General features: G+C 42.4%; 1 protein-coding gene across 1 annotated transcript in view; it reads right to left on the bottom strand.

The window, feature by feature from the left end:
- Positions 1–16,265, bottom strand: part of Ptprn2 (protein tyrosine phosphatase receptor type N2) — an 808,594-nt gene that overhangs the window by 528,737 nt on the left and 263,592 nt on the right. The window lies entirely within an intron of this gene.

Here is a 16,265-nt window from a genome sequence, read left to right as displayed (position 1 = left end):
ACCCACCCACTCCCACTTCTTGGCCCTGGCGTTCCCCTGTACTAAGGCATATAAAGTTTGCAGGACCAATGGGCCTCTCTTTCCAATGGTGGCCGACTAGGCCATCATCTGATACATATGCAGCTAGAGACATGAGCTCTGGGGGGTACTGGTTAGTTCATTTTGTTGTTCCACCTGTAGGGTTGCAGATCCCTTTAGATCCTTGGGTACTTTGTCTAGCTCCTCCATTGGGGGGCCCTGTGATCCATCCAATAGCTGACTGTGAGCATCCACTTCTGTGTTTGCTAGGCCCCGGCATAGCCTCACAAGAGACAGCTATATCTGGGTCCTTTCAGCAAAATCTTGCTAGTGTATGCAATGGTGTCAGCGTTGGAGGCTGATTATGGGATGGATCCCTGGGTATGGCAGTCTCTAGATGGTCCATCCTTTCGTCTCAGCTCCAAACTTTGTCTTTGTAACTCCTTCCATGGGTGTTTTGTTCCCAATTCAAAGAAGGGGCAAAGTGTTCACATCTTGGTCTTCGTTCTTCTTGAGTTTCATGTGTTTTGCAAATTGTATCTTGTATCTTGGGTATTCTAAGTTTCTGGGCTAATATCTACTTATCAGTGAGTACATATCATGTGAGTTCTTTTGTGATTGGGTTACCTCACTCCAAGGACAGTATCTTCTGAGAAATCCTCTGCTAGCCTTATTTGTAAAAGTAACTTTTATTCACCTGATATAATTTTCATCTCGGAGGCTTACTGCTAAATAAACTCGCCTTTCTAGTTCTTTCTAAACTCTGACTGGCTGGTTGAACTCAGCTGTTGTGGCTCAAACTCCTCTCCAAGCTGACAAATTCAAACTGGCTTCTCTCAGCTTCCAACTGAATTGCTCTTCTTAGAAAAACTGCCTCTGAATTCCACAAACTGAATTGCACTGACTGTAGGAAGTGAACAGAACTGCTGGAACTCAACTGAACCCAACTGAATTCCACTGAACTCAACTGATCTCCACTGCATTGCTTGAACTCAACCAAACTGAACTCACTGCACCACCGTCCACCTGACTCAATCTGCCTGTCCTTAAGTAAGTAGCCTCTCTTTCCTGTCAGTTTTCTGTCCTGTTGTTCTTGATTTGGGCATATCCCATCTCTGACTCATTCTGTCAAGTCTTTCTGTGCCCCTCAATGAGACAAAACTTTCAAACATGGATGTTTCCTTCTACAAACCAACTTTACTTTCATTGTTAGGGATTAGAAACGAGTCCTAAGGTTGTGTCTGCATTCCAACTAGATCAGGTAGAACTGAAAAGTCTTTGGATGTGATTGCTTGCCAGAGCAGCCATGTTGCTGGATTAAAATTCCTCTACACTTACTAGAACTCCATCATAATGCGATTGTTTTCCTTTTATATCTTCAGGAGTCCTTTCAGCTTAATATTTTTAGAATTTGACTATATGCCCCGGTGTAATCCTGTTTGGATTGAATCTCAGTAGAAACACTTGACCTCCCTATAATTAAATATGTAAATCTTTCACTAGATTTGAAATTTTTCTTCTACTTTTTCTTTATATAAATTTTCAACCTCTGATTCTCTCTTCTCTTTCTTGGACTCTTATTTTGATGCTAACCAATAAGTCCTCGAAGGTTACTGTTCATCCATTTGTCTTTTCTTACTGCAAATAACTTGTATTCAATTTCATGTTTCTTCTCTTATATCAATTGTTATTAATGGTATCAATTCATTCATTATGTTTTTATTGCTATATTTCCTTAATTTTTATTAATTACATTTTTCTTTGACAAATTTTATACATGTACATAATGCAATATGCATATTCTCAACTCTCTCTGTATCAGCCCATCAGGCTCCACTGGGAACATCTAAACCCATGCTCACACAGAGAGTACTGGTTTAGCTCCGAGGGTTTAACACTGAGGTTGCTTACAAAACAAAAGTCATTGTGTTTTTCAATCCTGGAGTATCAGTGTGTATTTTTTTTTTAATGATTCCAATCTTAGTTAAATTTATCATTTGGGTCACATATTTTCTGATCTCATTATGTGTATGTTCTCTGTGTTTATAAAACATGCCCAAAACAACTATTTTGAGCTTTATATCAGGAAGTCCTTTCACTTCTTTCTCTTCATGATCAGACATTGAGGGATTATTATGTGTTTGATGGTGGTATTTTACCGTGCTTTTTATATTTCTTGCTTTATGATAATTTATGTATTTGAAAAAGCTGAATCTTATTTCAATTTTCATAAACTGGATTTGAGAAGCCCTATATCGATCAAACTTTCGAGAAATTTGGGGCTAGCTCTCTGGCATGATCCACATATGTGCTTGCTCTTAGATTCTTTGAATAGGCTTGCCTGGTGCAAGTGCATAGATATGACACCAAGACATGCTGAACTAGATGTGGTAGTTAAATTTGAAGAGGTACATCTGGAAACTGAGTCTACAAGTTCTTCTCTTGCAGCTTCACTCACTGCAGCAAGCTTCTCTCTCCTGGACTGAATCATTTCCTGTGTGCAGCTCTCCTTGGTAGTTCTCCCTCAGCTCTGAAGGTCTAACATTCTGGGGCCTTCAGTGCAGTGGAGGCTTTACTTTCACAGCTCCATTCCCTTGCCTCTGGGGCCTTCATACAAGGCCTTCTCTGTCACACATCAGTCAGGGCTCAGTGGGCCTCAGTGGCTTACCTTAACTGGAGGAAGGTTCTCCAATCTCTTTACTCATATTTCCTTCATGACGCTAAAGTCAGAACAATATGGACAACACTGACAACTTCAGCTTTCCACTTGAGATGTAGCCTCCATGAATCACATTTTTGTTCTTTTTTTAGGAGCAGAAACTTCCTTGTTTTTGTTTGTTTGTTTGTTTGTTTTGTCTAGCAGAAGTTAAAAGTTTAGCTGGATGGGGTCTTGCCATGAGGGTACCCCTCCCATTTTTTGGATCAGACCTCTCCTCAACCTCCTTATCCTGTCAGCACATACCTTAGCCCCAACATAAAATTTCCTTGTACTCTTTTTTTTCAAACTATACATTTTTCCTTTCTTTTGTGCTGTGCCTGCTCCTTTTCACTGTAAATCTGCATGAGAGTCATTACTAATAACCACACAACAGAGTCAGTATCAGGCTGCTTTGACACTTCCTCTACTAGAGGAATTAATCCATTCCTTTTCAATTTAGCCTCAGGAAAATTCTTAGTTCAAGGGCAGAAGTAAGCTATATTCTTTGCCAAAATATGACAAGAATGGTCACTTAGCCAGTTACTAATATTGTTCTCTTCTAAAATCTCTGGAGCTGGTCCCTCACAGCTTGCATTTCTCTCAGCAGTAATGCCTTTCAGCCTGGGATGGTCCATTAAACTTTGCTTACAGCCTTCAACCATTTTCCTAGTCCAAACGCCCAAAGTCTTTTGCATTCTTCAAAATAAATAATAAAAAAATTAAAAACTGCATGGTCAGGCTTGTCACAGCAACAGCCCACTCCCTAGTGTCAGCCTCTTTATTAATCACTATTCTGTGTGCTAAACACTATTCCATTGCTGTTACAAAACACCATGACCAGGGCAACTTTTGAAAGAACATGCTGAATTGGGCTTAAGGGTCCAGACAGAATGCACGGTGACAGAGCCAGGGCATAGCAGCAGGGACAGCTGAGAGCTCACTTATTAATCTACAAGTCAGAGATAGAAAGGTTTTGTCATGAGTATTTTGAGACCTCAAAGTCTGTACCAGTGACAAACCTCCTCCAACAAGGCTCACACTTCCTACTCCCTCCCAAACATGTCTGCCAACTGGAAACCAAGTATTCAAACATATGGGCAACATATGAACCTATGGGTGTCAATCTCATTTAAACCACCACATCCTCTGACCTACACATGCATGATGTAGTATAGCACATTCACAAACATATCATAGACACATACATTAATAATAAATAAATAAATTTCAGGAACATACTTTATGATGGTAGATTGTTATTTCAATGGATGTTGCTGTGGGAGACAAACACTGGAGAGACTGATTCTACACTGACATTCACCACCAATAAATGTTGAATGACTACATAACCATCTTTAAAATATTCGGGAAAATGGGCATTCAACCCTTTAAGAAGCTAAGGAGCAAAATGTGCACACTCTTTGCTAACTGAGGAAGAGGACTGGGCCCAGAGATACCTATAGAGCTGGATGTTTGATTATGGGGACTGGGGAAGGCCTTGGCCCATCCCACAGGGGTGTTTCAATGACACACCTTCCTTCTATTCCCCATGCTGATGATGCAATTGCCTGCATTAATCTTGAGTTTCACAATTTCCCCGGTGTATTTACCTGTGAATTCATTTACCTGATCTCGAGTACAATTCTAGTCAGCTTGCTCTATAGTATTTAAGATTTCTGAACATCTTCCTACTTGAACACTCTACTGAATTTTATGGTATGACTATTTTTCCTTTGACACATAATATCGTATAATTTGCACCAAATTGTACCTACCTGTACATCTGTACGAATTTTGAAGATTCCATTTATTAGAGTATGTTTGTTAGTTTCACTTTTAACATTTTTCCTTATGGTATAGAAACAGCCCCCTATGAATTTGGATGAATAAACTAGGTCTTGGTTGGTATCTAATGTTTTACGAAGTATTTATTTTTGTATGAGAACATAGACCAACTAAGTATGGCTGTATGCCAAGAAACAAGCCTGGATTAGAAAGACAGCTCCACCACTCTTGGTCATATGACTTTTGGGTTGTAATCATCTTTAGAGGCAGCTGAATGCCCTGTTAAAAAGAATCACTCTATATGCGGCAATGCCCCTGTATTTCGTAATTCAATTCCTGACTTCAGATAAAAGTGACTTCTTCATATAGTGCTGCCATTTACTGATACAGCCAGTGAATGCCACCAGAAGCCTACAAAGTCACAGGGAAGTTTAACTGGAGGACAGAGAGATGAAAGAGAGGAGGGGGGAAACCCTTTCCAAAATAAGAGGTGCAGAAATCAATTCGTAATTATCTGCCCACACAAGTCCAAAGGCTTTTATTTGATAAGGCAAGTAATACACAGCCTATAATGTGAATTATTTCAAAGAATAAAAGCCTGATTGTCTCCATGACCTACATAGCCTTCAGTGAAGTTTAAGACAAGATTGAACTCCATACAGCTCATGAATGGCCCCATCTCCCCACCTGTCTGCTTTTTTCAGAAATGCCAGTGTTTTCAGTGCCATCTGGTGGGCTTCCAGCCTGCAATCACTCTCAATTTCCTTCTCTGTTGATGTACCTAATTCTCATGGATGAGAAATGAAGCCCATTAGACAAGTGCCGTCCCTGCTCCAGGATATTCAAAAGCAGATGGAGCCTGCCCCCTTATAAAGCAGGCTTCCCATTAGCACTAAAAAGTGCCCTAAATCAAGCTTTTAGCCTTTTAAATTTTAAATGGGGTAATGTCCACAAAATTAAAAGGCAAAATCTAAAGTTTGCATTAAAAGAAAATGCATGCTATTAAAGCATGCTGACATAAGACATAATTTCAGTCATGAGAATATACCATTGATCAATATTTTTCAATCTACAAGAATATAAATACATCTTATGAGAGCCAAAATCTGACTCTCAAGTACAAATGGGGGTGGTTTTTGGCTTGTCAGCATGAGACTGTGTCACTGTTTCCATTTCTGGCCCCTGGCTTTGACTGAGCCTTTTGTGTGATCCAGAGGTCCACTTTAGTGTCTACTACTTGCATCTTTTCCTGTGTTGTCCATGTTTGCTCCATCATGAGAATAAGTCCATGACTCTTCACTTGAAATCTCACAGTGGCAGCACAAAAACAACGTACCTCACCTCTGGTGAATAAGCCACTGAGGTATAATATGTAGCCCAGGATAGGAGAGAATATCAAACAGGGAGAAGTGGAGCTCAAATGTTCCTGTGAGGAAGCAGAAGATACTCATCCACAGAGAGCCTGGAACCACGAGATAGATATGTATTAATCTAAACCCTCTTGGGTTTCATGGAAGCATGTCTTTCTCTGAGGCATCATCGTGGGCCAGAAGTTTGCTCTGAGATCACAGCTCAAAGCCTACTGAACCACAAGTGACCCTCAAAAGAGGATAATTTTATACATATCACCCTGATATGTAAGTTCAGAAGACAAGCTAGCATTAATGTGACTTATCATAGCAGAGAAACTTCCACTAATTAGAGGGCAGTGTCCTGATAAGGAGGACACTGTAAGAGCTCTGCATCCAAGTACATATTCCTTCCTTTCAATTCTTCTTCTTAAGAGTAATGGCAAGAACTGTAAGAACTCACATTCCAGCTTCCAAAGCCATCAGCTTCTGATATCAAGGCTCAACGGTACTTAGGACAAGCTATAAGAACTTTGTCATGGCCTAATCGGCCATCACTGGAAAGAGAGGCCCATTGGACACGCAAACTTTATATGCCCCAGTACAGGGGAATGCCAGGGCCAAAAAGTGGGAATGGGTGGGTAGGGGAGTGGAGGGGAGGGCATGGGGGACTTTTGGGCTAGCATTGGAAATGTAATTGAGGAAAATATGTAATAAAAAAAACTTTGTCATATTTCCTACTCCAGCTACATGGTGATCACTTTGTTTCAAATTGAGTAGCACTGAGAGGTATCTAACTCTCTGCCTTCCAGCATTTTTGAACTAACAGCGATGATCCAATTCTGAATGTTTGAGGGATGATGTCCTTAAGTAACCTTCCATGAATGCAGTAGGGTGGTGGAGAGGCCTCACACAATGGTGACATTGCCAGGTCCATTTGTTCATAATATTAAATTTCTGTTTGTTTCATCAACACTCAGCCTGCAGCCTAGGATTTTGAAATTAACCTTTCTTTCTGTTGTAGATAGAAAACCTCTTGTCTTTGGAATTTTTTTATTGATGTCTACTTTGACGTTAAATGTTACTATTAAGGAGTATCCTTCAGAGATGCTAAGGATATGTCCCAAGCCAACTTAAACAAGTACTGTCACTTTTTGTTAGTCACACTTCTGTTTTAGTGCCAACATCTCCCAAGAAACAGTACTGTCACTTTTTGTTAGTCACACTTCTGTTTTAGTGCCAACATCTCCCAAAGAAACAATCTTAAAGGAAAGTTATTTTACCTCATGGTTTCACAGGCTTCAGTGCCTAACTGGTTGGCTTTGCTGATATGGACTTGGGTAAGGCAGAGAGCATCACAGTAGAAAGGGCACAGTGAGGCAAAGCTGCTTACCCAGAACAGCCAGAAAGCAGACAGACACAGAGAGACAGACAGACACAGAAAGAGACAGATAGACAGAGAGAGACAGAGACAGGGAGAGACAACAGAGAGAGACAAAGACAGAGATAGATGTGGCAAGAAAGACATGGAGAGATAGAGACAGGGAGAGATGCAGAGAGTCATACAGACAGAGACTGAAAAAAAAGGTAGGCAGACAGAGACAGACTAAGAAAAAGACACAGAGAGGCAAACAGATAGAGACAAATATGGAGAAAAAGACAAGGAGCAACAAACAGACAGAAAGATACATAGAGAGCGGCATAGACAGAGAGAGAGAGATAACAGAGAGAGACTTACAGACAGAGATAGAAGGAATGATAGAGAGTCAGACAGACATGAAGAGAGACAGAGACACAGAGATAGAGATGTGAAGAGACAGACAGAGACAGACACAGAGAGACATAGAAAGAGAGACAAAAAGCCAGACAGAGACATACAGAGAGGGGGAAATACACAGAGATGGGGGATGAAGATAGAAATGGAAAGCCACCTAAGCAATCTACTCCCTCTAGTCAGCCTCTACCTCCTAATGCTCCACTGGGCTATGGACTCAGGCAAGAGAGCTCTTCCTCTATGATCTCAACACTACCAGAAAGAACAGACCCTTCTCATCCAGACAGCAACAGTTTATTTCAAAGCACTACTCAATGGTCCATGTTTAACCAGATGACAGTTCTGCTGACTTTAGCTTGTGGCCAGTGTGCCACACACATCACTGTTTCTGGAGCACATGTGCCATCACACGGTATAGTCCAGTTACAGAGTGTCCTCTTGCACGCTTAAGAGACGGTGACAATGGGATAGTGAGGGACAGATTTGCCACTGATTCTGCAAACTTGCTCTCACATTACTTACAACACTGAGTTTGCATTTGGGGTTTGGGGTTTGTTTCTTTTTGGAAGATGGAGTTTCATACTATGCAGTCCAGACTGGATCCAAATGAGCAATCCTCCTGCCTCAGTGTGCTGAGTGCTAGGATTATAGTAGCACACTACCATACATAGCAACTGTGAATTTTTTAGAGAAGAATTAAAATTTTTTATTGAAAATAGATTCTTCTCTCATACAAAGCATCCCAACCCCAGTTTCTCCTCCTTCCATTCCTCCCAGCATGTTGAGTGTTTAGTGGATTACTATTAAGAGTTTTGATTTTTCAAGTAATGAACCAGCACTAGAACAATTAAATCAGATGATAAATATTGAATGATTAAACTAATATTTCATAAATCATTGGATAAGTGACATGATTCAGGATGTAGAAGACACATTAGATGTTGGTGAGGGAGGCACTAAAGAGGGCCAGCAGAAAGAATGTTAACAGGCAACCTCAGGAAATAGGAGTTTGAGGGGAACTCCCCCTCAGAATGCACCAGAGACCTGGGAGGTGAAAGACTCACAGGACTCAAAGGGAGGGACCTTAGATGAAACACCCAACAGTAGGGAGAGGGAATTTATAGAGCCCACTTCCAGCAGGACATCAAGTGAGAGATGGGGTTGCCATCCCACAGTCATATTGCTGACCCATAATTGTTCCTGTCTGAAGGAATTACAGGGATGGAAATGGAGAGGAACCTGAGGAAAAGAAGGCCCAGTGACAGGCCCAAAGTGGGATCCAGCTCAAGGGGAGGTCCCAAGACCCGACACTATTACTGAGGCTATGGTATGCTCACAAAAAGGGATCTATCATGACTGCCCTCTGGAAGACCCAACAAGCAGCTAAAAGAGTCAGATGTAGTTATTTGCACCCAACCAATAGACAGAAGCAGCTGACCCCTGTTGTTGAATTAGGGAAGGCTACAAGAAGCTGAGAAGAAGGGTGACCCTGTAGGAGGACAAGTAGTCTCAATTAATATGGACCCCTGAGATCTCTCAAACACTGAACCACCAACCAGGCAGCATACACCAGCTGATAGGAGGTTGCCAACACACACACAGTAGAGGCCTTCTGAGTCTGTGTTCATTCAGAGATGATGCATCTAACTCTCAAGAGACTGGAGGCCCCAGGGAGTTTAGAGGTCAGGTGGGGGGGGGGTTGGGAGCATCCCCATGGAGACGGGGTGGGGTGAGGAGGAGATGAGGGATATGGAGCAGTCAGAGGGTGGATTGGGAGTGGGTGGGAATGGAATAGGGACTGTACAAAATGAATTAAAAATAATTTTTTTAAAAAGAAATTATTGTCATTACATACATACATAAGTATTTTTTCAGGGCTAGGAGGTTGAACCTGCAACCCTCTGCATACTAGACAAGAGCTCTAACCACTTGCTAGAACAGCCTGTGAAGGAGATAGGAGGTCTGATTCTGAAATTTCATAGCAATTATCCTCCAAGGTTTTTGTCCTTTTGGGTTCTCAGCCCTCTACATGGAACACATCCAGGTCTCCCCTCAGCAAAGAACTAGCCAATGGAGGACTTAGTGAACAAATGAAAGGCCAGGCAAGTTGTTGGTTTCACTATTTCTATTATTAAAATTCATAGAAATCTAAATTATTTTTCTATGTTTAGTCTTTTCCAAAATATTTTTTTGTTTGTTTGTTTGTTTGTTGTTGTTGTTGTTGTTTGGTTTTTCAAGACAGGGTTTCTCTGTAGAGCCTTGGCTGTCCTGAAACTCACTCTGGAGAATGTTTTTAACTTGCATGCTTAGGAAGCATAGAAGCTTTTCAAGTATGCATCTTTAAATGCCCATAGTTATAGTCGAGTTCTGTAAACCTTTTTGGAGGCATTTTATTGGATTATAGTTTTGTTTTAAATTTCTTCTTCAAATTGCTTAGATCAAAGATATCAATTCACATTCTCCTGTGTCTTGTAAACTCAACTTAAGATGAGTGAAGGTCCCTACTTGTCCCCAGCCATTATATTTCTATACCCCCTTTCTAGTTACTACCTTTCTAGAGACTACCCTGTAAATCTTTACAAATAACTGGTATTTTTGTATTTTTGATCCTTGACCCTGCTTTTTGTCAATTTTCTACTTAAGTCATAATTCCCTCTTTCTTCTGTCTTAATTTTTGTTGGTCTGTCAGTCTCTAATGTTTTACCAAGTAGTTTGTGCATACAGAAGAGAATAAACTAACAGCATGCACCCATGAAGCACTGTCCAGCTGTTAACGTGTTTGAGAGCCCTGTGGGTTGATGATCAAAGACAACATGTGGGTCACAGACAGGAAATGTAGAGAAGGCTCAGTTTCATTGTGCTGAGTGACATGCTGAGGTTGCTGAATCAGAAAACAGCATAGCCTGAGATCAAAAAACATGCTGTGGGTGGAACCTCCAGTGCAGCTCTTTTCCCAGAGAAAACCACCCTCCAATGCCATGTCCTCTACTCACACAATTCCTTTATGACCACACATACATGGTCTTCCAAAAACTATACAGCATGGCTTTGTGTTTACAGCCTGAGATAGTCCGAGATGACACCAACTCTGCTAAATTAACTGCCTTTTGTTCCACCCAAAGAGAACATGTACCACTGCCTAATTTATTTTGATTGGACTGTGGAGCTGAACCACTCTAGTTATTTCCATCCCACTTGCTCTAAGAGCACATGCAGATATGTGCTTTCTGTGCACAGAAGGGTAATTCAGGTTTATAACTAGATATGGAAGAGCTATAACATAGATTTTCAAGTGCTTGGTTCTTATCGTCCAAACAGTTACGTCAGTGGTGTGTGAGGAGTTCCAATCTGCTCTGGATTCAGACCAGAACTCAGGTGTCCATTCTTGAAAATCTTATAGTCAGTAATTTCGTTTGGGTTTGCTGATTTGAGTGAGTTATTCCTGATGAACTGTAGGCATGCTTCAGGCTCTGGGTTTTTGTACACACTATAAATGCCGTCTTCTTCCATAGGAACTATTTTTGGTACACAAACATTTTAAATTATAACATTTTACTCTTTTCTGTATTTCACCTCTGCTTTGCATTTTTGCATCTTTGAATGGATTCTACCTAAGATAAACACTATAGAAGCTTAGCTAATAAGGTCCTCCGTGGAAAGCTTTCTCTTCTGTTATTCTGACCCTTCAGTCGCAGGTTCTGCACATATTTAGTTCTGGGTCAATTGCCTTTCTAAGCACTTGAAGAGCTGTCCACACATGTCTGCCTTTGTTGCTGTTTGGAAAGAGGAGCTCTTCCTAGTCTTTGCAGAGGCTCTGGCATCTGCATCTGCACTCTTGTGTCATGGATAATTTTTCAATACACGTTAGTGAGCACTTGGGTCCCTGTTCACTCTGGCCTTTTCATATCTATAAAATCCTCAGTCATTCCCCCGATTTCTGCCTCTCCTGCATTCTTTGCTCTTTCCCTCAGGAAGTTCCATTTCGTGCCACTTGGGCCTTTGCATTTCTGTCCTCTGCTCTTGTATATTCTTATTACTCCACCCCTCAAGGTTGCAGTCTAGCTGATATTTTTCTTCAGTTCTTTCAGTTGCATAATCTTTCTCTATTTTCATCTAATCTACTCACTATTTAATCTAATCTAATGTCTGTGGCCATAACGTCACCCCAAGAAATCCTAGTTGCCCTGCTTTGATAGCTCATCATCTCTTAGCACCTCGCAGCATTTCCTTGTTGTGCAGCTGAACAGCCAGCAGCTGGGCTCCTTCAGACTGCCCCACAGCTTCTCATTCTGAGTCAGACCACTGCTGTTTCAGTTTCTCACCTGCCCAAGGAATTGTGCTCCTGCAGTCTGCACTTTTTAACTATTCAAGTTGAATGTTATCCCTCTGCTTCTTCTTGGCCTCTGGGACCCCAATGCTCTAGAATCCTATCCTTGATAAACTTCAAGGACTATGGTAGCGCTCACCACAACAGCTAAGTTTCAGAATCAGTCTGGGGATTATTTTTTTAAGAACTGTTAACAAGTGCTTTTTTGTTGTTTTTTGTTTTTGTTTGTTTGTTTGTTTGTTTTCATTGTGAAAACCTTCCCAGTTGTTTTACTTATCTAACTCCAAAACACAATTAATATTCTAAAGTATTCTACAGAGACATGCCCTGAGTGCATGAAAGACTCAAGCAGATGGAGCATAGCCCCTGCCAGTGTTTTCAGAGCTGTTCAGATGGTCTGTGTGTGCAGGAGCAACAGTAAGAGGTACTGGTAAGACCACCAAGGTTTGCTGGTCTCTAAGGATGAATCTCCTTCAGCCTGGTTGCTCTAAAGATGAACCTGCCAAAGCCTGGTTAGACTTGGAAGGAGTCATTCAACAGGACTTCAGAGAGCCACTCGGGGAAGAGGTGCTCTTGTCCACTTTGTCTCAGATGCTCAGACAACACAGTTGAGCCCCAGCTTATCAGAGGCACACAGTCATGTGATCTCAGGATTAAGATGGTGCATTGTTTGCTGACTTGAACTTCTGTGGGAAGCTACCCTCAGAGGTTTTCTGGCCAGGTACCAGAAGTCATCCCCACGTGGGTATCCTCTAGGTATGGAACACTGTGGTTCCTACCTGGATCCAGCAATCTGACTGATATGGCAATGCCAAATACAAGCCGGCCATTTGCTCCATTTTTATGATGATTTAGGAATGGCAAGAAGGTAGTAAAGGAGTAGAGACTATGCTCCACCAGCCTAGAGTGGGGTTCTGATTTCCACCCTGGCCTAATGGCATCTGTTCCACATGCAAGGCTCTGACATCTCAGGTCCAGGTTACACTTAGATACCTAATGAAAACTCTAAATAGCACTTCTGCTTTCCCACATGTACTGGGCTTTCTCACCCCATGCTGTCACTCTTGTCTACCTGACATGCTTGGCTGAAGATACCCAGAGATGCCCAGTAGTATGACTTCCATCCTCTGTTCCTTCCATCCATGAAAAGATAAAAACATCCCTGTATGAATCACAAACTTACATGAATAAGATATAAACAACTGAGTTAGGAGCTGATTGTGATGTTGCTCTAGTTAGCTTTCTATCACTGTGATAAGACACCATGACCAAGGCAACTTGTAAAAGAATGCATTTATTTGGGGCTTACAGTTTCAGAGACTAGAGTCCATGCCCATCAGGGTGGGGAGCATAGCAATAGGCAGACAGGTAGGAAGAGTGCTGGAGCAGTAGCTAAGAGCTCACAGGTGTGGGATGGGGAGGAGAGGGAGACAGAGCAAGGTGGGGGGGGGGAGAAAGACTGGGATGGTGTGCATCTTTTAAAACTCAAAGCCTTCCCTCACCCCCAGTGACACATCTCCTCCAATAAGGCCACAGCTTCTAATCCTTCCCAAACAGTTCCACCAACTTAGGACCAAATATTAACTCTATGAACCTATAGAGGCCATTCTCATTCAAACTACCTCAACTGTGCACACCTGTCATCCCAGTGCTATGGAAGCAAAGGCAAGAAGGATATAAGTTTAAGGATATCCTGATTTACATACAAAGTTTGAGGTTAGGGCTCATACTAAGACCCAGACTCCAAAACAATCAATCAAAGAAAAATCCCAGCAGACTCAGTTTCTGAAACGACCTAATTTTTTCATAAGAATAAAACATATGTGTATGTCTGAAGCATCAAATAGGCACTATACATTTCTTGTGATTCTGAGTTTGAATTAAACATTCTTATGCTATCATCACATGAAATAAAGAAAATAGGAATATTCGTTGCTATAAAAAAGAACTCGACGTTCCCTTATTTCAAGAGTCAGGTAGAAACACTATGACAAATTGAGTAGAACTGTATAAAAATAGAAACAAACAAACAAAAGGACCAAAAACCATGTACCCACTTCTTTACTCTTCCAGATTTTATTTTAAAATTTTAAAAAGCATTTTATTGACTCTTTGTTTCACATCATGCACCCCAGTCCTGCTCACCTCCCTTGCATCTGCCCTCTGTGCTTGCAAAATAAACACACAAACAAAAATAAGACAGAACATAGAGAGCATCTTGCTGTGGAAGATGGAGTATGTCACAGTGTGTCCTACAACTCTGTCCACCCAGCTTCGCTAGTGAATATTCATTGCAATGAGTTCCTGGTCTGGTCTGAGATCTCTGGCTTCTGGGAAACCATCAATATTGACTTCTCACCTGGAATACACATGGTAATGCTGTTGCTGCCTTGTGTCATGGAGATCCTACAGCTTTGGGTCAGCAGGACTGACCCTTTCGTGCTGATCCAAGAGTTCACAGTTGATGCAGATTTTGGAGTGGGTCAACTCAAAGCCCTGGATCTGGGCCTGGGGGTAGTTGGGATGCTCAGCCAGCTGGCTTTCTTTTATCTGAATCACCAGGGTGAGCTCTCCAGAACTTCTCTGGCTAGGCCACCCAATGCTGACAGTAGCAGGTGGCAGGGTCAGCTCTCCTGCTCTCATGCCCCTCCAGCCTGGCTCACTCACACCCATGCTTCTAAAGCCACCTCCACTGTGCTGCCCTGTTGAGGTGTGGGGCCCACTCTCCCAAGAGCTGCAGCCAGTGAGAGGGTGGGCTAGTTCCCCTTCGCTCATGACTTTGGAGCCAGTTCTCCCAACTACCACAGGTGTCAAGGAGGAAGGGGAGAAGAGTGTCAACCCCATATCCATTCTACTTCATGGCAGATGAGTGAAGGGGCCAGCTCTCCCCAGGTAGTGCCTGCAAGGCTGGCTCACCTAGGACCTCCCCACCCCCCAACTAGGGCCAGCTCTACTGTGCTACCAATGCAAGGTGAGGGGCCCACTGTCCTGAGTCCGTGACACAAGGGCCAGCTCTCCCGATGGTTGAAGGTTCTCTTAACCAATATTCCTACACCAATGCCCTGACAATGACTAGCACTGCAGGGCACCCTCCCTGATATGACAAACTCTGCTCAGCCACCCTCTGGATTACTGACCACCATGTGGGCTCCCAACCCAAATTTCCTTTTTTCTTTTTAATGTATATGAAACATTTTGTCTGAATGCATGTATATGCACCAAGTGCAGGAAGTGCCCATGAAGACCAGAAAGGGACATACAACTCCTGGATCTGGAGTGTCAGATGGTTGTGAGCTGCCATTTGAATGCTGGGAACAAAACACAGGTCCTCTGCAAGAACAGCAAGTGCTGTTACATACTGAGCCATCTCTCCAACCCCTAGCTGACTTCAATTTTTTATTTGCTTACACTAATCTGTGCCTGATTGGTTTTTTGGTTGTTTCATTTGTTTTGTTTTGTTTTGTTTTGTTTTGTTTTGTTTTGTTTTAAAGCCTATCAACTGTGTTCACTCATGTAAACAAAGCTCCTAGTAAGACCCATCCCGCCCTTCTACTCCCACTGTCCTCAGCAGAACATTCTTTAGTCTTCAGTTTACCAGCATAACAGACTAACCCTCACAGTGAGCTGCAGCTTCACAGGCCTTTCCAGGGCATGCTTGTGGGATTCTCAAAGCCTAAAGGTAAGCTCTTCCACAAGGGAGTTCTAGCCAGAAAGGGCACTGGCTCTCTGAGGATTTGAATATGGCACCACCCACTTCAGTCCTTAGAATGGATCTATGAGATGATTCCACCACTCTGCATTCAACTCCAGAGACCACTGGGGATGCAGCAGACCATCCTTAGAACGACTGACAAGTCACTTCTCACCCTTCTCAAGCATGACTCCCAAGCAACCCCAGCAGCAAGACTACCAGCAAATGTATGCCTCAGGGCCTGGTCCCCGGACATCCTATCTAGAATATGGGAAAAACCTTGCTGTACAGTGAGCTGAAACCAAGAGCCTGTGTGATGTACCCCCAGTAACACAACTCCCAAGGGCACCACTGACATGTAACCAACTCCATCTTTACCCCCATCCCACAGCCTCCATCAAGAATCAACCTGGGTTTTGGGGTAGCAGGACTCAGAGGGAGGGAGCAATGGAGCATTCGGGGACCCAGCTATGTGAGGACACAGTCAGCTTTGCTGTGACTCGGGCTGTTTATGTGTCTTTCCATTTTGTTTACAGTTATTTTCATTCTCTTTTAAGGAACTATGACACCACACTACGGTTTCTCTCTCCACTTTTTGCTTTTGACATGCAGCTCAATCCGTG

This window comes from Mus caroli, unplaced genomic scaffold (assembly GCF_978045245.1).
Source record: "Mus caroli unplaced genomic scaffold, Mus_caroli_1 scaffold_14, whole genome shotgun sequence".
Lineage (NCBI taxonomy): Eukaryota > Metazoa > Chordata > Mammalia > Rodentia > Muridae > Mus > Mus caroli.
This window is presented reverse-complemented; position numbering and strand designations above follow the sequence as displayed.